The following is a 26488-nucleotide window of genomic DNA, read 5'->3' on the forward strand; positions in this document are numbered from 1 at the left end:
GCCTGCAATAGCAACATCTCACCCTGTATGCAGGCACAGGAATTGTTAAGCTGTTGCACTTCACATATTTTATTTTGAATACAATTTGAAGAAACACAGAGAAAAGACATTTATTGCTGCTCAGAAAGCAACGTGGTGATGCTCATGAGTTATTTTCTTAATGTTCCGTTTTATAAAGGACCTTATTTGTCAACGTGATGCCTGAGTCCTAAATCAAATTCAAGTCAACAGGGCTTAGGAAGGGAAAATCCAGAGAGCTTGCAAAGAAATGGAGATCTCTTTCCAATATACCACTCAGTGGCAGGGAGTGCTAATCCTTCAAGGAAATTAAGACATTAAAGAAGCAGAGCTGTGAACCCATAAATACTCTCCTTATATGTCTTTTGTGTGACAAATGCATCCTACCAGGGAGACACTATATATGTGCATATTATTTTTCAATCAAAGTCTGTAGAATTTTTTTTTTTAAAGAAAAAACGGATTTAGTACGCTACATTTTTGTTGGGTCACTTATGTTTTCTATCCCTTTACCATCACAAGCTAGCTAGCTTTTAAGTAAAAACATTTTTCCATAGAAAAAGGAACATTTTGATTCCCAAATGATCGGGTTTTTTTCTCTTTTTTTTTTTTGGGGGGGGGGGAATGGGGAAGGGGCAAAGGTGGTTTTTAAACCAAGCAAAATTGACAAACATCTTCAGTCATTCAGCACATGTCGTATTGGGCAAGGAAAGGCCTGCCCCACCCAGTTCCACCTTTGCTAACTAGCGTAGGGGAAGACAAGCGGATCCTCAGGGTACAGCAGAGGGCTTCAAAGATGATTAGGAGCCTAGAACATCTCTCTTATGAGGAAAGGCTGAGGGACTTCAGTCTTTTTAGTCTGGAGAAGAGAAGACTTAGGGGGATCTGACCAACACTTATAAATACTTAAAGGGTGGGTGTCAAGAGGATGGGGCCAGTCTTTTTTCAGTGGGGCAAGTGACAGGACAAGAGGAAATGGGCACAAACTTGAACGTAAGAAGTTCCATCTAAACATGAGGAGGAACTTCTTTACTTTGAGGGTAGCAGAGCACTGGAACAGGCTGCCCAGAGAGGTGGTGGAGTCTCCGTCTCTGGAGACATTCAGAACCTGCCTGGACACATTCCTGTGCATCCTGCTCTAGGCAGACCTGTTTTGGCAGGGGGGTTGGACGAGATGTTCTCCAGAGGTCCCTTCCAAACCCATATCATTCTGTGATTCTACAGGGGTTGCTTTGGATACAGGTACAAGGAATTACCCAACCTCTGCCCCATCACGACCCAGGTAGCAGATGGGATACAAAACCCTGGGACGTACAGATAAATGTGTCTCTTCCTGTGAGGTGGTCTTCATACTGAAGTCCAAAGGCAGAAGGTCAGGTCACAAAGTACTGACTCAGTCCCAAATGTCCTCTGGAAGCCCAGTATCCGATACAAGGAAAGGAGAACATGGCCTGTGTTTCCAGCTTGCTAGCAGGAAAACAGTTCCTCTATGCATGGAAAATATTAAAAACATGTTCCAGCTGTAAAAAGGAGCTGGATATATTATTTTTAGATACAAATGTATATTTGTATTTGACTGATTCCACCTGGATTTATTAATCTGTTGCTGTTACTCCCATGCTGGTAGTGTGTGGACACGTGTTCTGTCCTCAGTTTTGCAGGACTCCTCACTGAGCTCAGCAGGGATTCACGGAGGCTTACCAAGCCCCTGAGTGATCAGGCCCTTCTACCCACCAAACCAGAGAGCACATCTCAACACAGCCTTCCTTATGGGCTGTCCTGCTGCTTGGGACCCCTTCCTGCAGGGTTGCCATGCTGGGAGCTAAGTGTGTAATGGGGAACCAAAGCAGGGGGTGGAGCAGTGGGAGGCACACTCCTCTTGTGCCCTTTTCCTCTGAAGAATAATTTGGCCTTATGGTGGGGTCCCTGAGCCCTCTCTGCCAGGTATCCCTCCCCACGGACACTGCCTCCATGGCTGGGACACCCCACTTGTCTCACCTAGGGGTGGTGATTTATTCCCCACCCTACAACTTTTCCCTTTGACAGCTGCAGAGGTGACAGTGCAGAGCCCCCTACTCCACCTTGCAGCACAGCTGGCTTCAGTATCCTAAACGCTGTTTCAGATTTTTTTCATAAATATTTCTCATTTTGATAAATATTTTATGATTTATATGAGCATTTCACTGGAGTCATCTGTTTTGCATGAAAGGGCTAAGCGTATGAAAATCAGCTACCTTTCTGAATGCACTGTACTCTCCTGATGTCTCCCATCTCCTTCCTTCTCCTTTGCTCAACCTCTTTCTAAAGTTCTTCCATACTTCAGAAAAAACATATGATGATGACCTTTAGTGTACAGTTTCTATCAAGATAGCTGTGCTCCATGCTACACAGCTGCATTTTAAGCTGCTTAGACTGAAATCAGAAGGAAACAGGATTAAAAAAACCCCAACCTGATAGCATAATACAGCACGATGGAGTGCATGGTAGACTAGACTGCTACACTCGTTTAAATATAATGAGTTTCATATAGGATCTCAAACATTTTAAACTATAACAGTATTCAATCCTAACCCTTACTTGATTCCAATTGAGGGAGCAGATTCAAAATCAGTAACATAATTCCTTTTTTTTTTTGACCTATTGTGTGAGCACTGTCTTCAGCTTCTGAGATGGGTAAATCTGGACCTCATGGTCAGGACTGAAGCAGAAATCCCCTCTCTCATTACCAGCCGGTGGGCAAGTACTTCCCCGCCCCTCCTGGCTCTAGCATCCCTCCTCCATGGAGTTTCCCACCACAGAGGGGGTTTCCACATCTCCTGTCTGCTCAGTAGAGTTTCCCCAGCCCCATCCCTGACCCCCTGCAGGCCCTCTGGTACCATCTCGGGAGGGCAAACTGCTCCTGTGTGACGAGCAAGTGGGGAGGAAGGTGATACACGCTGGAGTTTCTCTACACGAGAGGTTTCAGGGCATGTTCTACTTCTTTCAAGAAAATCAGACAGCCATCTGCTGAGCACCCATCTGCACTTCTGGTGGCACAATCTCGCCTGCCATTTGCTAGAGATCATCTTCACTTGGTAGCTGCAGCAGTGAAGGGTCAGCCAGTCCATGTTGTCTGTGTCTTTGGCTACACTAACGAAGACCTAACAAAGGTCCCATTTGCTTGAAAAGCTACTCACAGGCTTAAGGTTCAGTTGTACAGACAGTGTTCAAGCCAAATGCACATGCTGGGGAAACCACTAACAAAACCAACGTGTCTACTGCTCTTACAGAGCAAAAAGCTAAGCCCAAAGGCTCCTGATCACAATACTACCATCCAAAATGTCTGCAGACCTTTGCAAGTCACAGTTCATCTACAGCCTGAGCTGAAATCCTAAAGAAGACAAGGGACAAGTCTGACCAGCTTCAACAGTCAAGATCTTAAAAGGCAAATATAATGTTAAGACCACTCCATATCAGCATTTTTAAAGCAGAAGTCCCTATACAATCAAGCTCCATCATTAATCAGTTTGATTTATTCTCTGGAGAGTAAAATCATATTTATAAAAGCCTGGTATGAATGTCCTCACAGGCAGCAGAGTGCAAACAATACGGGCCAAAGTACATTAGCTTTATGAATCCTTGTTTTTCATCACTGGAATTAGAATTACCCTCTTACAGGGATTCACTCCGCAATCTAAATAACGGCTTCTTAACTTTATCACACCCTGCCAAACTAATGAAATGGCAGCAAATGCAAATTCACAGGCTCCCACTCTACTCAAAGACCACTCTGCCCAATTAAATCCGTCAAACTCTTTTCTGAAGGTCGGTAGAAATGCCACACACAAGACAACTGGAAAATGCTCTATGCTAATGCAGAACCTGCACTGCTTTTTCATGGTGACCACAATTTCCTGTGCAGTTAAACTGCTCGTACGCGCCATGAGGGCGGCTGGCTAAAAAAACAGCAGGTGCTGTGATCTTACCTCCCGGGCTCAAGTGGTGGGTCCAAACGGCCAGAGCAACTGCTCAACAGCTGCAAATCCAAAGGAAAGGGAAGAACTTCTTTTAAAAAAAAAAAAAAGAAAAATAAAGTTTTTTGTAGGTTGGGAAATGGCGAAGTAGTATGTCGAAACAGGCTGCTGGTTTTTTGTAGTTTAGGAAATGGCGAAGTAGTATGTCGAAACAGGCTGCTGCGTGACCAGGAGAATCTTCCTTTTCTGCAGAGCAACTAGTCAAGCTCAAGACTGCAAGCCCAAGACTGAGCCCAGAGAGGGAAGTGACTGGTGACAAAACGTCATAGTGAAATAGATTTTGTCTTTATAAGGAAATGTACCCTTCTCTGGTCTCCCTCTTCACCTCGTTACTCCTACAATAGGGCCACTGGCGTGTACCACTTCCTCTCCGCTTTACCCCTCTTCGGTTCCGTTCTCTCTCACTAAGCACATGCGTGCACGCACACACAGAACACCTTCTCTCTTTGGCAATTAAAAGCAGTCACATTTTAGACTCGCAGAACAAGATCTGCAGTCCTACCCCACGCTCAACGCCGGGCTGGCTGTGGCACTCGGGGTGGTGTCTCCGGGGATGGAGACTCCTCAACACCTCTGGGCAACCTCTGCCAATGTCTGACTGCCCTTGCTGAGAAAACGTCTTTCCCTTGTGTGTGGCTGGAATTTCCCTTGATGCAACTTCTGATCTTTTTGTTCTCAGTGCACACCTCTGACAAAAGGCTGGCTCCATCTTCTCTAAAAGCTCCGATTAGGTAGGTGTAGACACCAAGAAGATCTCCCTCAGCCCTCTCCTCTCTAGGCTAGACAAGTCCAACCCTCTCCACCTCTTCTCAGTCCTTGTGTGCTCCAGCCCATGACCATCTTGGTGGCTCTCTACAGTTTGGCAAAGCCTTTCCTGTACAGGAGACCCTCAAACAGGACACAGTGCTCCTCACATTGCCTCACAACTGACACCGATTTCAAGGACATGCTTTCCAGCTACACTGAGGGTCAGGTGTAAAAGTGCTTGATGGATGCAAATATTAGCTGCCTTTTAACCCTGGTGACACAGTGTTGTAGAAGCCTTAACAGAACTGAAGAAAAGTGATTCATCAACCCCGTGGGGATTTTAAGAAATGTCCTGCCTTAATAGAAAAATTCCCACTGCTTTCTACAAGCCGAAGAATCGTCCTTCTGCTTTTTTAACAAATTCTGGGGTTTTTACCTCTGAAAAAATAACTAAATTTAATGGCTTTAATTAAAAAGGTGTCACACACGATTCATCAGAAGAGCCGGACCATCAGCTACGTGATAATGTAGAAAGCCTCAGGAAAACCTTCTCATGAACAAACCCCCATTGTTAAGATCCATCCTTGAAGCACGTGTACAGTTGCTGTATTCAGAATTACACTGAAACATGTTCCAGGCATTTTTAATTACTTCCTTCTATTAGAAAAATACTTCCCCCATTGTATTCCGTTATTTGATACACTGTGCCACGACTCCTCTTCTTTGTTTCCTATGATATTTAGCACCAGCCTGATGGTTTGCACCAACTTTTTTCTTACAGACCTTTTTCAAATCCTTAGTTATTTCTATTGTTCTCCACAAGATCTCCCTGAATGCTGCAAAACCATTCTGAGGTAGGGAAGAGGGCACCAAATGGATGCATGCCTTAAATCTAACATCTTATTTGCACAGGAAAACTAGGGATTGGTCTTTCCTTACCAGAGATGTTTGCTCAGCACTCTTAACGCCCTCTCTCGAGTTATTACATCTTTTGCAGAAGGTGAGGGACTCAGATTTTCCACCCTAAGAGTATGGTATTTTTTATTCATCTCACTTAGAATGAGCTCAATACTGTGTCATCAGTACACAGCACTGATTCATACCAGTACATACCAATAGGCACCAGCCTAAAACAGTGAGCCAACAGGCTTAGAAATACAAGGACAGCAGAGATGAGATTTAAAGTATGATGGATTTATAAGGCAAGTATAAACAAAAGATTTCTGTGGATTTGCCATGTGAACCATGAATCCCTTTCCCTTTTTCTGCCGTATTTCATGACCTACTGGGATGTCGCTGTGGGACAGGGATACCTGATACCTGATAATGCTGTCTTGCCAAACGCTATTAAACTTAAGTACTCTTTACATATAACCCCAGCTGAAGTCCTGTCATGACAACACACTATTTAAATTCTGCACTGTGCTTCCTTGAAGCACCACACAAATAACAGTTCTATTGGGCAGCACCAAAATACATTTAACTGAGCTGGTGTGATAGGTAACTTGTACCTGTGTGATGTTCGTTTGTGGTATTGCTGACAATGTATGATTATATGACAATGATCTCTCTCATGTAATTTCTTACACGGGGCAGGGTACTGCAGGCAATCATTACAGTATCGATTTCCTAGAAGTGTGTTGAGTCGTAACTCTTCAGTACAAATAGCCTGTATTTTGCAATAAAGTATGCTTACAGTTAGCAGCAGGCTAGCTGATGTTACGATAGGACGTATTGTGATATTGAGTTAAATGTCCATTAGTGTCCCACATTAGAAAAATAATACACTTGAACTACAGCTCCAGTCTTAGGGCCAAAATCCAAACACAGCTACTTTGAGATTTACTTGCTTGAAAGGCAGAAGAGTTAGAGAGGGGTGTTCCTCCAGTTACAGGCAAAGACTTTAGGAAACAGCTAAGATGGTCGTCTGCAAACTAAATACCATAAATTAACATGCACTGTGTCTAATCACTCACAGAGGGAGGACTATAACTACAAAGAGACCATACCCTAGATCCACAGCTGAACAGGTCAGAAACCATCCTTTCCCCTCTGTTGCCACAAACGCTTCAAAATCTTTGCCCCTTATTGCCCCTGTGGCTGAAGGAGCTTTCTTTCCACGCACCTTTTGCATTGCTGACACTCTCATCCTGCCGCCCGTGCCACGCAGCCACGCATCGCTGCAGGTCTGCCAGACCGTGTCACCACAGGCTTCAAACCCTTCCTCAGCTTTTCCCCTCCTCTCCTCTGCCTCTGCCTCTCTCCTCTTTCCGCCTCGGCTCTCCTCTGCCTTTGCCTCAGCCCCACAGCTCTGAGTGGCAGCACAGGTCCACTCCCTCCTCCTCACCCACCAAGGGGCTCTCACCTCCCTCCTCTTCACCCCCAGGAGCCTTGGAGAGCCTTGGAAAGACTTAGGAAGGGCAGCGACTGCCCATTTTCTCCCCATCATCAAGCTTGGATATTTCTTAGCAAGGTAAGTGACAACCCAAAAAGCCTGCAGAAAGAATAGATTCCATTTCCGTCAATAAATGGGAATGATATTCAGAGGAACTGGGGCATCTGCCTAAGAAGAGGTACAGCAGCTTCTTCTTACTTGGAAGCATTGTGTTCTGGCAGCTCAGAGGAGGTTTGCAGGGATCCCCAACTGAGGAGGGAGCTGGGGTCTGCTATAGGTAAACAATTTCTTTGTGGGAAGTAGGGAATGGTATTCCCACAGTGGCCTTTTTGGGTACAACCACCTCTTGGCTCTTGTGTTTGTAGCTTCCCACTGTCATCTCCCAAGATCTTTGCCTTCCTGCAGGCTGCTTCTGCTTTGGGCAATGAGTTTCTCCAAAAGCCATTCTTTTGCAAAATCACATTCGTATAATGCAATGCCTTCCTTGCCACCGCTGACACAGTCATGGGTTGTGGACATGTCCTCCATCCAAGAACATACACAAGATGGGAAGAGTGTGGTGGGGGAGCAGAGCAGGGACAGCAGCACAGATCTTCCAAGCTGACAGTGGAACCTCCCTGCGGACCTTGTGAAGTATTTTTGTTTTAATGACAGCACAATTTTAAATGAACCCTTTGAAGGGAACCTCCTGGTCCATGAAAAACTAGGGCAAATCAAAATTAATGGAAATTATTTAAAAGGGATCTCATTTAAACAAATAATATCATGCTCTTATATAAGTACAGAGGACCCGATCTAATTCCCACTACAGTTTGATGTGATCTGTATCACACCTTTATTCCGTGTGACCCTGTTCTTGTTCCTATTAAAGTCAGGGACACTTCCCGCAGCCACTAGTGGTTTAGGCACTGAAATGCCTGCCTCATTTCTGAAAATGGACCCTGAGAACTTAAATGCTGTTGAAAGGTAAATGAGTCCTTGTGAAGCAGGAGTCATTACTCCGATGGCATGTGCTCAGGTGGGGGGAGGTAATCTGACCCACTGCTGGGATGGTCTATGCTAGCAATGCACCCTGAAATGCCACGTGTGATCTCTGCAGGAGAGAGAATAATAATAAAGACTGGGGGCTTTGCAGAAGGCATGTGAAAATAATACCTTTTATGCTATATTCTTCCCGCATTACATCTGCCAGAAAAAGCCGTGAGAATGCAAAGCAATGGTGGGTGATCCCATTGAACCCATCGCAACATGGATACCGGGGTCTTTTGGGGGTCTTTTGGTGAATCATGATACCATGAAATATCTGTTGTTGCAACAAGAGCATCTCACTCTTATGTCTCAATCTGTTCATGCAGGAAGGAGTGGGGCAGGCCTACCCCTGCAGGACGTCACCTTCAGCTGGACTCTGCCACCATGCTCTCCCTCCCTTAGACACAGGATCTGCGACCCCCATGCAACCACCACCCTCCATCCAGGACCCACCAACCCCCATGGACCTCTTGTATCGGCATTCCCTGCAGAGCTGCTGTGTGGAGCCAGAGGAGGAGGCAGAAGGTAGCATGGAGGGTGATGGCCCATGCCTACATGGGTGTGAAGAAAATGAAGGGAAACCTCTGCCACACAGCAGAGCTGGCAACTCCCAGTGCAAATCTGTAAAAAGACATTATGATCTCAAAGGTCCTTTCCAACCATGAAGATTCTGTGATTGACTGATGCTTGGGCAGGGAGGGACATCCAGGGTTGTACAGTGGCATGTCTGGAGACAGAGGCATGAAAAAAGAAGTTCTCTCATACTGAAAAGTGTGGGTTTGGTGGGGTCATTCTGAGAAGCAGTGGCTCTCCAAACCTCACCCTTTTCCCTGGAGGCGGGCACAGGAATGGCGAGGAGGATAACGTCCTGTTAAACCTAGGCTGGGAGACTAGTGTATGATCTCACGTGCTTGTGCAGCTTTCGGTTTCTAAACCCTTAACTCTGAAAATCTGTCTTTGAGTCTTCTGAGGAAATCTTTATTTTGGTTTCACTGACAGGCTGTCTTATTTAGGAATCGAGATGAGCCACAAAGATCAAATAATCTGTGAGTAGACTGTTTCCGCAAAGCAAAAGATCGCTCCTAAGCAGCGTGTACAACCTACGATCAGCCTAGAAAGATTTACACTCCCCAAAACATATGTTCAAGGGCCTAGGAGAGAACAGTCCCCGCTGGCAGAGGAGGAGATGGGGCAATCGCTGGCCTTGGAGCCGGTTGTTCCCTCAGCAGAAGGAGCCAGACATCCCTGTGAAACAAAAAGAAGATACCTCTGGGGCTGTGGATGAACTTTAGGCTGTCAGACTGGGTACCAGAGTCCCACAGTTGTCATTTGCTTCAAAAGCTCCTGCACTGAAATGACTGAATGTGTCTGAACATTTTCCTCATGGCCCAGTCCCAGGCCCTTGCGGTAAGAGCTTAGCTTTACTTAAAAGGCATAAAGAACAAGATTAATTTCGTGCAAGCAGTCTGAACTTTGACAGAGAGGCATTAAAGCAAGTGAAAAATGAAATAGCAAGGGAAAAAAAAAAACCCTGTAAAATGAAAGCAAAGATAAATAAATAACATGAAAGTGTACACCCCACTACAAATTTAATAGGCTACACCCAACCATGAATTATTGAGCAGAACCATCCATTTGCTGTGACAGGGAGTACTAGTGAAATATTAATAACAGTGCATGAGCTACCCTTGGGTTTTACTTGGGGGGGAGCAAAGAAGAGGTTGGGAAAGCCTGGCCACTGTTAACCAGCTGAGTGGCCATGTTCCATGGCCTGACCCCAGGGCCAACTGCCCTGGGAGGAGGGCACATGCCCCTGGCTCTCCTGGGAAAGCCTCCAACTCCTGCCTTTCAGAGCCCAGCCCAGCTGATAAACCCATTTCCAGAAGGATACAGGTCCAGAAGTGACATTCATGGGGGCTGTTGCAACAGTATAAGGGGAGACCTTATAGCAGCCTTCCAGTACCTGAAGGGGACCTACAGGAGAGATGGGGAAGGACTCTTGATCAGGGAGTGGAGTGATAGGACGAGGTGTAACCATTTTAAATTGAAAGAGGAGAGATTTAGATAACATACTAGGAAAAAATTCTTTACTGTGAGGGGGGTGAGAAACCCGAACAGGTTGCCCAGAGAAGTTGTGGATGCCCCATCCCTGGAAGTGTTCAAGGCCAGGCTGGATGGGGCTTTGAGCAACCTGCTCTAGTGGGAGGTGTCCCTGCCCATGGCAGGGGGGTTGGAACTCGATGATTTTCAAGGTCCTTTCCAACTCTAATCATTTCATGGTTCTATAATATTGGTTCCCACAGGTTGTTTTTTTTTTTACACTCCTGTGAAAAACAGAGTCTTGGTTAGACCCTGACTCAGCCTAAAATCTAATTTCTAGCTTTCTGATTTTTTTCTTAGGACCTTTGTGATGGTGGGAAAAGTATGAAAACATGACTTTGGTGGCTTAGCTGGCCAGAGCCTTATAGGAGTAAAAAGCATGGAGAAACAGATGGAAAAAATGTTTTACTTTTAATTATAAAAATTATGGCAGTTGTTTTTTTTTTGCAAAGCTGGGAGGAAGCAAAGTCATGATTTTTGAGAACCTGGATCTGTCACACAGTTCACCAACTTTCTCATTTATCTGTTACACTTACAGCCTCAATCTCACTCAATTTTTGGCGAGTGAACCATGCTTTGGCACGGTAGCAACATGGGCTTCCCCTGGCCCCCTCCCCTGCCTGCTACATGGACGCAGGGTTCCGCTGTGTGCCCAGGGTGGCTGTCACAGCAAAGATAAACCACTTCTGCTGGGAACCCAGACGCTGCCATCCCACCACCAGCATCTCAAATACCTGTCTTCTGCTGCAAACTGGGGCGCCAGCAGGGAAAAAAAACCACCCCAACAAATAATTATAAATGAAGCTGCTCTCCTGAAGAAATTTTCCACGGGTGGCTTTTTGCCAAGAAAAGAATAATCCAATTTGCTTTGCATCCAGACAGAAATCTGCACACAAACACCTGCAGGACTGAACAAAATGTTGTGTGCACACAGGCACACTTGTCTACATACCTTCTTGTATAATTTATCATTATATTTAGATTTTATATGTTTTTAAATGTGGTAATTGCAAACTCCTTAGTCTGTTTGCTTTGCTTTTAAACTTTTAACTGATTTTTCTTTTTTCTTTTTTTTTTTTTTTCTTTCACTTAGCTTCTTTAAAAGCTTCATTCCTGTATCATTTCCTCAAACTTTTAACTGATTTTTCTTTTTTCTTTTTTTTTTTTTTTTTTCACTTAGCTTCTTTAAAAGCTTCATTCCTGTATCATTTCCTCTTTTTTTTTTTTTTTTTTTTGGCATGTTTCCCTTTATTTTCTCATTTTTTCCTTGGCACATTTTCTATATTTTTTCCCTTTCTCCCTCTACCTCTTGCCATTTCCTCACTCCCTGACTTCTGCCCTCGCGGTGCTCTTCTGCCAGCCTTCTTCATAATATTTCTAAGGTTATTCAGCTCAGAAGCCCCACTTCATTTTGCAGCTTCTCGCCTGCATTTTCCAAGCCTGGGGTCAACAGCCTGAAATTCTGCACAGAAACTGCTGCTCAGAAACCCATACAAGCAGTTATTAGTTCCCTGTTGGGAGGGGAAGTTTGCTTCTCCTAGGAGGAACTTCCTGTCTTTCTACAGCACATGAGAAAAAAAAATAAATACAAAAATCAGTGTTAGGTTAACTGTGTGCTGCGTTGGGTGACGGCCTTTCACTCAGAAGGAACATGTCTATGATTCTATGATTCTAGACCCAAAAAAAAGATATTTTGGGAGAGGGGTTTTCTTAGTGGAGGCATTAGTACGGGAATTAAACATGGGAAATACCTGGGATCAGGCTTCCCACAAAGGTCCTGAATCCAACAAACTCTTACCTGGTGCATCTCTATATTTGGAAAAGTAATGCCTATAAGGCCACCCTCCTTCCCGAATAATTTAGTCCCAGTAATGTTTTTACATGATGATTAAGAAAACATCCGAGTCAGAGCTCATATTTGGGGAATCTCTTCCATGACACATGTAACAATGAGAGCAAAAGGCTTGGGAAGGGGAGACATTTCTGCCCCCTCTGCCTGCTAGCAATCCGATTACAGCTGTAATTCTGCTTCAGCACAAGCCCCACAAAAACTCAGTTATGATTTCTTCATGTTTTCAGTAACAGAATCACAGAATCACATGGGCTTGGAAAGGACCTCTGGAGATCATGTAGTCCAACCCTTCTGCCAAAGTTCCTCCTCATGTTTAGGTGGAACTTCTTAACGTTCAAGTTTGTGCCCTTGTCCCGTCACTGGGCACCACTGAAAAAAGACTAGCCCCATCCTCTTGATACTCACCCTTTAAGTATTTATAGACGTTGATCAGATTCTTCCTCGGTCTTCTCCATACTAAAAAGACCCAAGTCCCCCAGCCTTTCCTTATAAGAGAGATGTTCCAAGCCCCTAATCATCTTTGTAGCCCTCTGCTGTACCCTCTCCAGCAGTTCCCTGTCCTTCTTGAACTGAGGGGCCCAGAACTGGACACAGAACTCCAGATGGGGCCTCACCAGGCAGAGTAAAGAGGGAGGATAACCTCTCTCAACTCTCTCAGCTTTGTTTACCACAAATAAGCAACAATGAGCTTTTCCTGATTTTTTTTATCCTGCTGGTCAGACCTTCCTGTCCTAGTGGTTGGCATCAATACCTCTTGGAAGCTCAGCTCACATAAAATTGAAGAGATGTGGGTATGCCCTGCAAGGCAATTGAAGGGTATCCATCCAAAGAGATGTTCCTATTCTGGAAGTCTGTGTAGAGCAGTAGCCAGACTTTGGCAGTAACAGTGGCCAGGATTGTGAGGCTCTACACCCCTGAGCAGAAGTTTGAAGAAACCTGGCTAAGTTTTAGCAAACAACCTATTTAGCACCTGACTAAAATATGGTCAGAAAGACCCTTTATATTAGGATAGTTAAGTTAGAAAACATACAGAAGGCACACATTGTAAAAAAAGAAAACTAGACTTTACTTTTGCTGACTGCTTAAAGTGAAAGACCTTTGAGAGAACACAGAGAGATGGAAGATCCACCACTAGAACGCAAGGACCAAGAGTGAAGTGTCAGATGTGTATCGGGTGGCATGAGGTAGCTACAGAGAAACACAGATGCTGCTTGTGTTTCTGCTAGTGGGTACCGCACAGGAGCTGCCTGCACTGCTAGAAAATGGGCAGAGCATGTCCTCCGACAAGCAGAGGAGCTCCTCATCTCCTCATCATCACTTAGCTGCTCCATTTTCTGTGCTGCTGTGGCCAATGCACACCAAAAGCTAACGAGGCAAAGTCATCAGATGTGTTTTCAAATGTCAGAAGACTCAAAATAGCCCCTAAACAACTGTTCTTGAAAAGGTCCACGAAACATGAGCTCAAGTGTTATCTAAAAGACAATCAGATAAACTTGAAACAAACATTAATTGCTTTTTTGACACAGCATTCAAGAGGCACAGGGGAAACCAAAATGCTAAACAATTTGGTAGCAAATGAAAACTCCACAACTGTATTGATCTTGGGTGCGTGTTGGTCAGTAGTGTCAGGAATTTAGAAACCAAGGTCTTCTGCACGGCAGAAGACACGCCTTGTGCTATCCAAGTGACGTACACCAGTAATCCTGGCAAGTGCCCCCTAAACTGGTGGCAAATATGTGGCTGGCAAACGTTGCCATGGGCAATATGTACAGACTGGCCATGGAGCCCACTCCAAAACTCAGGACCAGTACCATGAGCCACAGTGCTACCCAGGGGTGAAAATGTCCTCAGTCACTGTGAATGCTGGCCAGGAGCCATCCTCCCTGGCACCTCAAGTTTGTATAGAAGAATAGGTAATGCAGCCAGGAATTTTTATTCCAGAATGTTCCTGAGTGCTCAGCTATTTTTCCCTTCACATCTTTGTGTCTTCTTTGTTCCTAGGGCTGGTTTCTACCAGAACTCCTGGGGCCTTCAGGCATTGTGGTTCCAGGAGTGACGACAGAGAAGACAGAGTATAAGAAAGCTTCCTCAAGGGGCTTGCACTCTCCCAGATGAGGCAGAGAGGGAAGTAAGAGAAACCAGATATAACAGACAGACAGGAGAATGGTTTGCTCTACCACCATCATTCAGAGAGCTGCAAAGGGTGGGGGAAGAAGAAACCAGGAGCATCTTCAGCTTTTATTCCAACCCCCTTTACTAGCCAGGGCTGAAGGACAGGCACACAGGAGAGGTGGAATGAGACTGGGATAAAAGATTAGCACAAACCACCAAATAGATCAAGGGCAAAAGGGCTCAGCGTCAAGAGTGGCAGGAGCAGTCTGCCCACTGGTTAAACTTGCTTTGGCTGGTTTAATGCTCCTTCAGGCACTTCCTTGCCTTTTCCCACCTGGTGAGTTATGAGCTTCACATGAGCTGCAATGAGGTTCCTACATGACAGTAACTCTAAATCCTTTTCAAAGCATCAGTGTGGAAAGTGCCTTCAGTTTTAGGTATAACAAAATATGTTCTTCAGCTCTTCGGAGCATTACATATTACCTGACTGAGTAGTGTGCAATGAAATACCTGCTTTAGCTGTCAGAAACACTGGACAGCCAAACTACAGCAGAGCCAGGCAAAGATCTCACTGAAGAAAATCCCACCAGTTTGCCTGGTCCCTCTCCCTCCTCTGCACATGAGCTGTTCCTGCAGCTGCAAGAGGAAGAAAAACTGGGGGGTGCCTCTGATGGTCTGCAACCACCCCTTACAAACCAATCTGCTCCTTACTCATTTCACAGAGAAGTAAGACCCTCCATGCTCCTGTGCAGCACAGTGATACTGTACATGCGTCCTCCACTGCAGGCTCTGAATTGTACATCACGTTTGAACAAGAGGCTTCTCAGGTGCCTTTGCAAAGACTAGATTTAGTTCAGCCTGTTTACATTTCCTCAGCAGTTTTCAGCTGTATGTTGCAATCTCTGTTTCCTCCATGGCTGAAGAGCTGTTACCTTCCATTTTAAAAACAAGTGGATCTCCACACCCCAGTGAGATCCCAGTACTGTGGGCTTGTTCTACTTAAAGCTCAGGGACATCTGCATTTCTGGCCATGGCCTCATGAATGAGGCACCATGAGGACAGCTGGCATGTGAACTACAATGCTCCAGCTGCTTTACACCTAACGGTACAGTCCAGCAATGAATGCAAGAGATGTTGACTCATAAATAAGAGAAATTACTATGCGTTTAGTAAAATGCTGTGCACAGGCTGCTCCGCAGCTTCCCCACAAAACTTTGTGGTCTCCCTTTCTTCTCCGCACACAGGTATCTGCAGATCCACAAACCACAGCTTTTACTACCTGCCCTTGCAAAATAAGTGAGCATTTAAGGAAAGGCTGCATGGTTCTGTCCAAAATTTCTGGGGCACGCCACTGCATGGGTTCTGTGCACCTGGGCCAAGGCAGGAGAGTCCTCAAATCCCACTCCAAGAAAGCCTCTAAAAGGAAGGATGACAGGATAAATCCATAGCAGATACATGGTGGTCATAGCCTGAAGAGATACCAGTCTTGCAGTTACTAGGTTTTCTGGTTATCATTGGTTGCATTTAACTAAGGGCATGTAAGCACTGAAGGTAGAATAGTGCAGAAATAGCTTAATTTTCTTAAAGAAGCTGGCTCAAATGCAATTGAGTAGCAATCCAACTGCCACTGACTAATGTATTCTACTTATTTAAAAAAAAAGACATTATATAGATATATATCTGAAAGAGATCTCCCGTGGTTCAAAATAGTGGTCTAACCATTAGACAGTCCTTCCTCTTCTGAGTTTCTGCTTGTCTCTCTGGGACTGTAATTGTGAAAGGAGATGTTGATGAAGCCTGACTATTGTGATGCAAATGAGAACTGCACACAAAGGTAAATGTTTGGGCACTCACAGCTTTGCAGCAAGGGCAACCAGCAGGGGTTATCTGAAAATCAGTGTAGAATGCCAAGCCTCACCTGAGGGCTGCTTTTGAACAGCTTGAAAATTTGGCTTCTCATCTATGTGTGTAGCATCCACACAAAAATATTGGGACTCACTGGTATAACACAGCATTAAGACTGCACTGCTTTTTTAACTGAACACCCAAAATGAAAAGAAGGCAGGGGAGGGACAGTATTTCTTAAAAAAAATGTGATTAATATTAACAAAAATTTTTATTCCTTCTGATACTAGATATCAGATGTAAAATGTGTTAGTTATCCCACTGAAGGTGGGTCTAAGGATTATTAGTAAGGACATTTTCTTTCTCTGATTGACTATAAATCCCTTTCTCATTTTCTCAAAAGTCTCTCTCCTTTGGTGTCTCTTTTTAGACTTAGCAATCAGACAATATAAGAACTGTGTTTTCAATACAGAAATAAAGAAATTGATTACTACCTCATCCTGTACAGCATTTACCATCATCAAGACACAAAATGTGCAAAACATTATTTTCTCTTTGCAGGACTTTTGTTTTTAATTCTTTGTTCCCAAATGCCCTGTGTATAATGACACCCCCAGTATACTACCTAGAACCCAACAACTTCTGCAAATATCAGGCTTCCTACTGGCGCACATATTCAAAGAGTTTCTTTTTGAAGAGTTTATGGTTGGTGTTAGTTCAGAGAAACGCACTTCCATGAACACGGGAGACCTTCAAGGGCCGACAACCCCACCTTATCAGGAAGAGGGCAGCACAGTGTTACTTTCTCTGCCTTTGTGTCCCTTCACACCACCTGGAGTGCTGTGTCCAGCTTTGGAGTCCTCAACACATGGAGGACATGGACCTGTTGGAACAGGTCCAGCAGAGGCCCATGAAGATGATCAGAGGGATGGAGCACCTCTCCTGTGAGGACAGGCTGAGAGAGCTGGGGTTGTTCAGCCTGGAGAAGGTTCCAGGGAGACCTTATAGCAGCCTTCCAATATCTGAAGGGAGCCTACAGGAGAGCCAGAGAGGGACTTTTTGTCAGGAAGTGTAGTGAAAAGAAAGGGGTAATGGTTTTAAATTGGAAGAGGGGAAATTTAGATTAGATATTAGAAAGACATTCTTTACGGTGAGGGTGGTGAGACACTGGAACAGGTTGCCCAGAGAAGTTGTGGATGCCCTATTTCTGCAAGTGTTTTAAGGCCAGGCTGGATGGGGCTTTGAGCAACCTGGTCTAGTGGGAGGTGTCCCTGCCCATGGCAGGGGGGGGTGGAACTCGATGATCTTCCAATTCTAACCATTCTATGATTCTATGATCTATCCATGTGATGTGTATGTTATTACTACACCACTTCACAGGCAGCAAATGCCCCCAGGCTTATCAGTTAATGGCACCACAGGTCTCTCCTACCAGGTTCAGGGGAGCCTGTTCCCACACTCAGAGATGGCTTCTTTCTGCGGGGCAACCCTACCCACCAGCTTGGTGAAGCCTCTCGCTTTGGGTACCTGGGGAGCAGGTCTTTTTAGCAAGGAGAGCTCCAAGTGAGGAGCTACTCTCCGTAGCCTTACAACAGAGTGGTCGGTGAGGAACCTCTCAATAAGCAAGGTCAAAGCTGATGGAAAAGCACGCTCATGGAGAAATAGCAAGGTGGATATTTTAAAACAGAGCTGTTAGGAGAAACTAATGTGGGTTTTTTTAAATAAAGAATGCATAAGCTACTTCATTTTAATTCACAGGCAAAAGTAAATGTTCTGACATTGATGCTCACTGTGTGTCCCTGCTCACGCTTCCTGTGTTAATCACAGTTCTGATTAACTTCGCTCATTAAAGTTAAGCTGATCAAGTCACTAACATGCAAATTACACTTTGCCTGCAAAATGTAATTCAAGCTATTTCCACTTATATTGTGTGGTCTTTGCTGTTTTCTCTAACCCCAAGGGGAACCGGGTGAACCTCGAGATCCAGAACCTGAAGACTTCCACAAACTTCTAGTCTGCTGGTCTTCCAGAAAACCTGGATGCATCCTCTTCCCTGGGGCCTTAAGGAGTACAGCACAGCTTTCTGACGGTAGCTGCTCAGCACTTTCCAGAGTCTTGTTCTATTTTTTTCCCTATTTTAAACTGGGTAATCTGAAATCTAAGTTTTATTTTGAAAACTCTGGCCTGGATACGTAGGTGAAAAAGCTGAGGAGCAAAGTCATGACACCTGTCTGTAAAGACAGAAAAACCTATGGGGAGGGGAAGAAGAGAAAAATAGTCTGCCAAAGCTAACTAACAGGAGCCAGTTACGTTTTCGAGAGTTTACAACCAATATTTCATGACAAAAATATCACAAACTGAATTTCATATTTCTCCTTGCAGAGTGGCAGGCAAGCAAGGACTGTACACAAATCAACAGGGCATAAGTGCTAGAAAAGTTTGCTGACAGTTAGGAGTACAGATGCTTTCGATTTTAAAAGTGGGGTAAAAGTTGTATAATTTGTAAAGATATTTTTGTATGTGGCATAAAATATTTCTTTTCTTGTAAATGCAAAAAAGCATTTGTCTGTAAGACACTGAAGTCTAATCTTTTGAGATTTTCCTATAAGCAACAGAATAAAAATTATATTGATAACTTCCTATGGTCAATTACTGTATATAAAAATTAAAGAAAGTTCTTACATATCTTTACATAATCCAAAAGAAAGAAGTTTTTTCTAGAGGTACTATTTTTAGGTATGTCTTCAGTGATTCAACTTGAGACTTCTGCTTAAGAGCAGACACTGGGGTTTGCATTTTTCCTTGTTATTTAACATGATGAACATATAAAACTAGCATTAAAAAAAAAAAAAAAAGCAAGAACTCTGGCTTTTTTTCAGATTTCTTTTCACTCAATTCCACTCTTACCCAGCACACTGGCTCCCTTTTACAAACAAGAAAATTATACTTTTTTGTATTTTTTTTACTGCTCTGAGAAAGATAGGCAATTCAATCCCAACATGGCAACAAGCATTTGTAAGAAGTTAACAAAACTGCTTTTATTTCAGGTTTAGGCAACATACCAGCATGGTGACAGGAACTGTAATGAGGAAAAAAAATCCACCTTGATAAGAAAGATGGCTATTTCTGCTTATAGGAACAAAAACATTTTGTAAAATACTTGGGTCTCTGATACAAATATTTCTTCCCTGCAGTTTTACAGTGCCTTATCTTTGGGGAAATCAACTCCAGTAATGATGCTGACCTCCTTTTCCAAAAACTTTTGGACTCGCTGATTTGTGATGTGTAAGGCATGGACTGCCTCTCTGCTGTCCCAGATACTTTGACACTAGAGTTTTAACCACACTTGTGCATCCTGTGGTACCCAGTTTAAACAGGTTAAGGAGAAAAGAGCGTGAATATGTTGGCTGGAAGGGACCTCTGGAGTTCATCTACCCAAATCTCATGCTCAGTGGGTTACATTAAAATGCAAAGCTATGAGCGTGGAAACTTTCTGATGTAAAAGCATATATGCTTACTTAGCTCATACATATGGGTGTTCCCAGCTAAAATGGTCCTCTTTCTGCAGAATAAAGGCTTGCAAGAACCAAAGGAAACATGTTGACCTTCTTCTGAGATTTTCTTTTAAGAAAAACCCCTACAAAACAACTTCCATGGCTTCCTGAAACAGTAGTTGTCAAGGGCATACCTTCACCATCTAATAAAGGTCTACTAGTGCTAAAATATCACAACAGGAATGGAAGAGCAAATATTGAAGGTTCAATAATGAAAACTAACAAAGACAAATTTTAAACTAGAGAAATGTTAACTAGGGAAATACATTAAATATTGATTCAGAATACAACTCTAAAAAAAAAAGTACAAGGATGATCACAATAGGAACAGATTATATATAACTAAAGCACATTAAAACATAAATTAGGTTTATTCAAAATGCTGATTAAGCGGACTAGCTATCTTCCCATAAAAGAAAAGGAAACTGGACTAGCTGTCTTCCTGTAAGTGAGAAGGAAATTAATGCACTGTAAATATTAAAGGTTAACAGGTCACTAGGTAAGGTAGGAAGGAAAAGAGGAAGCCTACAGACTGCAGACATTTGCTCATAGAGTATTCCCTTCCCTAACACTGAGCATCCGACTCCGACTCCTAAGCCTGCAAGCAGCAGGACCAACTTCAGGGCTCCCGAGAGCTGGCTGGGTCAGGGGCTCTGCCCATAGGCAGCTCAGGGAGAGCCCGACAAAAGCAAAATAATGAGAAAATAAGCAGATGTTTTCTTTGCAGAGTTCACTATCAATTTAGGAATCCATCCCTCAAGTCCACCTTGTAATGCTATTACCAATTTGTGTATTTTCCAGTTGTGTGCTCCCTATGACGCCAGTACTAAAAAAGTCAGTAGGAGGACCAGCAGCATGGTCCTAGCTTCTTCTTCATGAAAAACATTCCATTTTGCTAACCCACACTTTTACAACTGGTATGTATTTCATCCAGTCCTCATGACTGAAATGTGGATTCTCTAATAACAAGGAAGATACTATAATTTCTGATGAATTATTGTATTTTCATGAGAAAAACCTGCAGGTTACCTGTAAAATAAATAAATACATAAATAAATAAGTCTGGTTATTTAGTAATAATACAGGTTACACATGTGCATGCAGAGGAGCAGAAGACATTTATCTCCCAGTTCCTCCTCACGATCTCCTGGCACGTGCTCCCAACACAACCCCACCTATGGTTCCTCACTGCTCCTTTCTCTGATTTTGCACGGATGATCAGAAGCGTAAGAGTTTTCTGAGGACTTATTTTTTTATCAAGGGCTATCTGAAGTGTGTGTTGCACATAGATAAATTCAGGAATTGCAATTCTGTCATAGAGACGGTGATGGGATGTGAGAGAGAAAGTGTTCATGGTGAGGAAGCACCATGTGACATGGTGCTGTGGGAAACGGAGTTTCATCTGAGTTTTGTCTTGTTTTCTAACTCAAGAATAACATGTGTAGAATACTCCATTACTGGATTGCCACTGTTGCTGACCTCACTCACAATTAGTACGTCTTAACAATTGTTAAAGGAAGAGAGGGGATAATTTTGGAAGCAGCTGATAGGAGCATCATCCAACCAGTGAAGACAGACACCAGTGGAGATCAGTGCCAGACACTGCTGGGGATCTGGGCCACAGATGGCAGTGCCACCACCCAGCTGCTGTCACAGTCCCTGCCATTGCTGTGGGAAGGGTCTGGAACAGAAAATGGAAAAATGTTCTTTCCCCACCAGGGAAAACTCACACAAGCATTTGAGGGAGATGGTGTTTCAAGCACAGCTCTTGTAACTGTCTTTTACGCTGAAACAAGAAAAGGTAGGTCTTGATCTTGCAAACACAAAGGCCAGCTTATTCCTCTCATCTGAAAGAAGGAAAAACTCAATCCCACAGAAGCCTGGAGAAGTTTTTCCGGGAGCCCCTAGAAAAGCAAAATTTCAAGCCGCTTGCAGAATATAGGATGCGAGATGTCCTTGGGAGAGGAAGCCTCAATCACACCCCGGTATTCAAAAAGTTGGATTTTCAGTCTGGGTTCCACACACTACCTCGCACTGGCCCACACAGACACTGCTGCAGAGCCAGGAGACGCCACTTCAGGAAAGGCTTCCCCTGCAGGTACCTGGCAGAAGGGATCTGGCCAGGCCCAAGCGCAGCACGATCACCCACTGTACCTGGGCCGACCTGATATCCCACCTGCTAAACACTTGGCTTTGCACATCTTGGTGAAACTACTAACCCTGCTGAAGTCAGTGCTCCAATGAAGAAAAATTAAAAATTCTGCCAAGGGTTTGTTGGATTATCCCTATTGCCAGTCATAAAATTCCACATTTACCTCCAAGGGAAGAATGCAACCCAGTATTTTGCTGTCAATGGCATGACCCACCACAAAATGCTTCAGTAAGAGGTATCCTTCAGATATTCTTCTAGCCTTCCTCAGGGTGTCATCTTCCATGCACATGCTTACATCTGACCATGGGACTCGGGCTCACAGGTCTGGATGCTCACCCTGGTCATACCCTAACTCCAAACCCAAGAACAAGGGCAACGAAACTAGTGAAGAGCCTGGAAGGCAAATCATATGAAGAGCGGCTGAAGGAGCTGGGACTGTTTAGTATGAGGAAGAGGAGGCTGAGGGGAGACCTCATCACTCTCTACAACTACTTGAAAGGACACTGTAGAGAGGTTGGTGCTGGTCTCTTCTCACAGGTAATTAATGACAGAACGAGAGGGAACGGCTTCAAGCTCCAACAGGGTAGGTTTAGACTGAACATTAGGAAGGAATTTTTCACAGAAAGAGTGGTTGGGCATTGGAATAGGCTGCCCAGGGAGGTGGTTGAGTCACCATCCCTGGCTGTGTTTAAGGGACGTTTAGATGGGGTACTGAGGGATATGGTGTAGGGGAGGACTATGTAGAGTAGGGTAGATGGTTGGACTCGATGATCCCAAGGGTCTTCCCCAATCTGAATGATTCTATGATTCTATGAACAGTTAGGGACATCCCAATTCTGCCTCCCACAGAAAGGGGTGCTGGGGTGGGAAGTGAGGTGTCCCACCAGCCAGGAGCATCACGCAGAAGGTGGCCACACCACAGGGGAGACGCAACCATCGCTACTGTGCAAAAATGGTGACATCAGGGCTCCGGCCCAAACGAGCTTACAGCCTGATGGGGGAGAGCTCGCGATGTGGCATGGCACACACGTAACGTGTCTTTCTTCGTTGTGACATTTTGCTTTGAATCTCGCACCGCTAAGCACAAAAGCCAATGATAAAACAGATCATTCGGGCACGGTATTGATCCTTGAATGACCATTACATTAAAAAAAAAAAAAAAGTAAATGCTTTGATGTGTTACATAAATAATTTCCCTCTGGCGTCTCTTACGCACGTTCCAGCCATACCTTTAATTGCATTTATGCAGTTTCTTTGGAGGAGAGACATCCAAATTTTCCCCTCAGCCTATTCCACTCACTTTATGCAGCGGAGGATGTGCAAAAGCAGAGCAGAAGCAGAGGCAAGAGAGGGGAATTGATTGCTGCCAGCCTGGTGGGGAAACATTAACCTTGCAGGCAGGGGACAAACAGCAGAGTCATCTGCAACATGCAAACCAGCTTCTTCATTTCCATAGCGAGGCAAAGGAAATACCCTTCAGACATTCTCAAAACTATTACCACTACAAAGAAGTTGTCTTTAGCGGGACCCTGTGGACAAAAAGGAATTTTAAAAAAGGAAATACGAAGATGAGATGTATCAGCTAAGCAGGTTTTTTGGCACAGAAAACAATGCTGGGTGGTCAGTGTTCACGTAGCGCGGATGCAGACTCCTCATCAGCCCCTAGATGCAACCTAATGAGAGGACTGTCAGCTATCAGAGATGCTAAAACCTCCTCCACTTCGCAGTCCCAGCCCTCCCTGTCCTGCCCAGTCCCCCTCTCTGCCCTCTTCCACCTCTCTAAGTGGCTTTCGGCAGACTTTACACCCAGGCGAGGTTTGCATCACGCCGGATCGAACGGGCTTTGCTGGAATCGGGACCGCAGCGCCGGCTCTGCTCCTGAAATTAATGATATTTCCGACACTAATTTGCAGAGGTTTGGCTCAGCCCGACCCGCTTTGCGGTAAGACGCGCCGCCTTGACACCCGCTATCCCGCTCCAGCCAGCGGCCCCGCTCCGGCCGGGTGACACCGAAAGCCGCCGAGCCCCGGTTTCGCAGCCCCTCCGAAGGATGCTCGTTACCCGGGCACGGTCCCGCAGCATCCCCCCCCACCTCTCCGACCCCACTGCTGAACCCCGCCGCCGGGGCTCCCGCACCGCGCCCCCCACAGCCTCCCCGCACCGCTAAAGGGGGGTGGGTGGGAATAATAATAATAATAATTAATAGCAGAGAGTAATTACCGGCGAGGAGCGGCGCTGCAACAGGCGCTGCCGGGCGGGCGGGCTCCCGCGGCCCCCTCCGCCTGCTCCCGCCGCCGCCGGGCGGCACCGCCTGGGACACGCCCACCGCTGTGACCACGCCCACTCCGCGTGGCCACGCCCGTTCTCGCGCCGCTGTGAGGCGTCGCCGCCAACGGCCGCCGCTGAGGCGGGGGGGGCCTGAAATGGCGGGGGTGAGAGGGAGCCCCCAGAGCCTCCCTCGGGGCTGCGGTGGCCTCACAGCAGAGTGGGGGACGCCAGGGGCCTGTGACTGGGGCTGAGGGGCACCTGTGGAGGGAGGAAGGGGGATTTCTCTACAAACTTTCCATGAGCCAGCAATGTGCCCTTGTGGCCAGGAGGGCTAATGGAATCCTGGGTTGCATAAGGAAGAGTGTGGCCAGCAGGTCATTCTCCCTCTGTACTCTGCACTGGTGAGGCCACAACTGGAATACTGTGTCCAGTTCTGGGCTCCCCAGTTCAAGAGGGACAGGGAACTACTGGAGAATCCAGCGTAGGGCAACTAAGGTGATTAAGGGATTGGAGCACCTCCCTTATGAGGAAAGGCTGAGAGAGCTGGGACTCTTCAGCCTGGAGAAGAGAAGGCTGAGGGGAGACCTTATCTACGTTTACAAGTATCTAAAGGGTGGGTTGAAGGATGATGGAGCTGGACACTTTTCATTGGTTTCCAGTGATACGAGGAGGGGCAACGGGCACAAGCTAGAATATAGGAAGTTCCATTCAAATACAAGGAAGAACTTCTTTATGGTGAGGGTGGCAGAGCCCTGGAACAGGCTGCCCAGGGAGGTCGTGGAGTCCCCTTCTCTGGAGATCTTCAAGACCTGCCTAGATGCAGTCCTGAGTAATGTGCTCTAGGCGATCCTGCTTAGGAGTGTTGGACTAGATGATCTCTAGAGGTCCCTTCCAACTCTGACGATTCCGTGATTCTGTGATTCCAGGCTTGGCCCGGAGAAGGCCTCAGCTCCCAGCCTGAGGGCTGGAGGCAGGAATGGATGAATGAAAGCTGGAAAGCTGCCCAGTGGAAAATGACCTGGGGGTGTTGGTCTGCACCTGGGTGTCAGCCAGCAGTGTGCCCAGGTGGCCATGAAATCCCAACAGCATCCTGGCCTGTATCAGGAATAGGCTTGGCCCGGAGAAGGCCTCAGCTCCCAGCCTGAGGGCTGGAGGCAGGAATGGATGAATGAAAGCTGGAAAGCTGCCCAGTGGAAAATGACCTGGGGGTGTTGGTCTGCACCTGGGTGTCAGCCAGCAGTGTGCCCAGGTGGCCATGAAATCCCAACAGCATCCTGGCCTGTATCAGGAATAGTGCGGGCAGCAGGACTAGGGATGTGATCGTCTCCCTGTACTCAGCACTGGTGAGGCCCCACCTCAAATACTGTGTTCAGTTTTGCACCCCTCACTACACAAATGACATTGGTAATGGCTTCTAATTGGAAGAGGGTAGGTTTAGGTTAGATATTGGGAAGAAATTCTTCACTATGCGAGTGGTAAGACACTGAACAGGTTGCCCAGAGAAGTTGTGGGTGCCCCATCCCTGGAGGTGTTTAAGGCCAGGTTGGATGGGGCTTTGAGTAACCTTGTCTAGTGGGAGGTGTCCCTGGCCATGGCAGGGGGCTTGGAACTCAATAATCTTTAAGGTCCCTTCCAACCTGAACCATTCTATGATTTTATGACAGATTCTGGAGCAAGTCCAGAGAAGGGCAATGAGGCTGATGAGGGGTCTAGAACACAAGTCTTATGAGGAGAGGCTGAGGCAGCTGGGGTTGTTGCAGCAGGACTAGGGATGTGATCGTCTCCCTGTACTCAGCACTGGTGAGGCCCCACCTCAAATCCTGTGTTCAGTTTTGCCCCCCTCACTACACAAATGACATTGGTAATGGCTTCTAATTGGAAGAGGGTAGGTTTAGGTTAGATATTGGGAAGAAATTCTTCACTATGCGAGTGGTAAGACACTGAACAGGTTGCCCAGAGAAGTTGTGGGTGCCCCATCCCTGGAGGTGTTTAAGGCCAGGTTGGATGGGGCTTTGAGTAACCTTGTCTAGTGGGAGGTGTCCCTGGCCATGGCAGGGGGCTTGGAACTCAATAATCTTTAAGGTCCCTTCCAACCTGAACCATTCTATGATTTTATGACAGATTCTGGAGCAAGTCCAGAGAAGGGCAATGAGGCTGATGAGGGGTCTAGAACACAAGTCTTATGAGGAGAGGCTGAGCACCCCTCACTACACAAATGACATTGGTAATGGCTTCTAATTGGAAGAGGGTAGGTTTAGGTTAGATATTGGGAAGAAATTCTTCACTATGCGAGTGGTAAGACACTGAACAGGTTGCCCAGAGAAGTTGTGGGTGCCCCATCCCTGGAGGTGTTTAAGGCCAGGTTGGATGGGGCTTTGAGTAACCTTGTCTAGTGGGAGGTGT

At 45.6% G+C, this 26488-nt stretch overlaps 1 protein-coding gene across 2 annotated transcripts in view; it reads right to left on the reverse strand.

Annotated features, from left to right (window-relative positions):
* The window catches only part of LCP1 (lymphocyte cytosolic protein 1 (L-plastin)), a 50128-nt gene extending 26021 nt beyond the window's left edge, over positions 1-24107 (reverse strand). Inside the window, exon 1 of one of the 2 annotated variants that reach the window (XM_014966172.1) lies at positions 24038-24107. The gene's annotated coding sequence lies outside the window, so the exon portion shown is untranslated. Of the gene's footprint in view, positions 1-3983; positions 4093-24037 lie in introns of those variants that run through there. The other variant, XM_014966171.1, reaches the window with a different exon arrangement.
* Positions 24108-26488: the final 2381 nt, after the last annotated feature.

Source organism: Calidris pugnax, unplaced genomic scaffold (assembly GCF_001431845.1).
Source record: "Calidris pugnax isolate Ruff unplaced genomic scaffold, ASM143184v1 scaffold20, whole genome shotgun sequence".
Taxonomy (NCBI): Eukaryota; Metazoa; Chordata; class Aves; order Charadriiformes; family Scolopacidae; genus Calidris; species Calidris pugnax.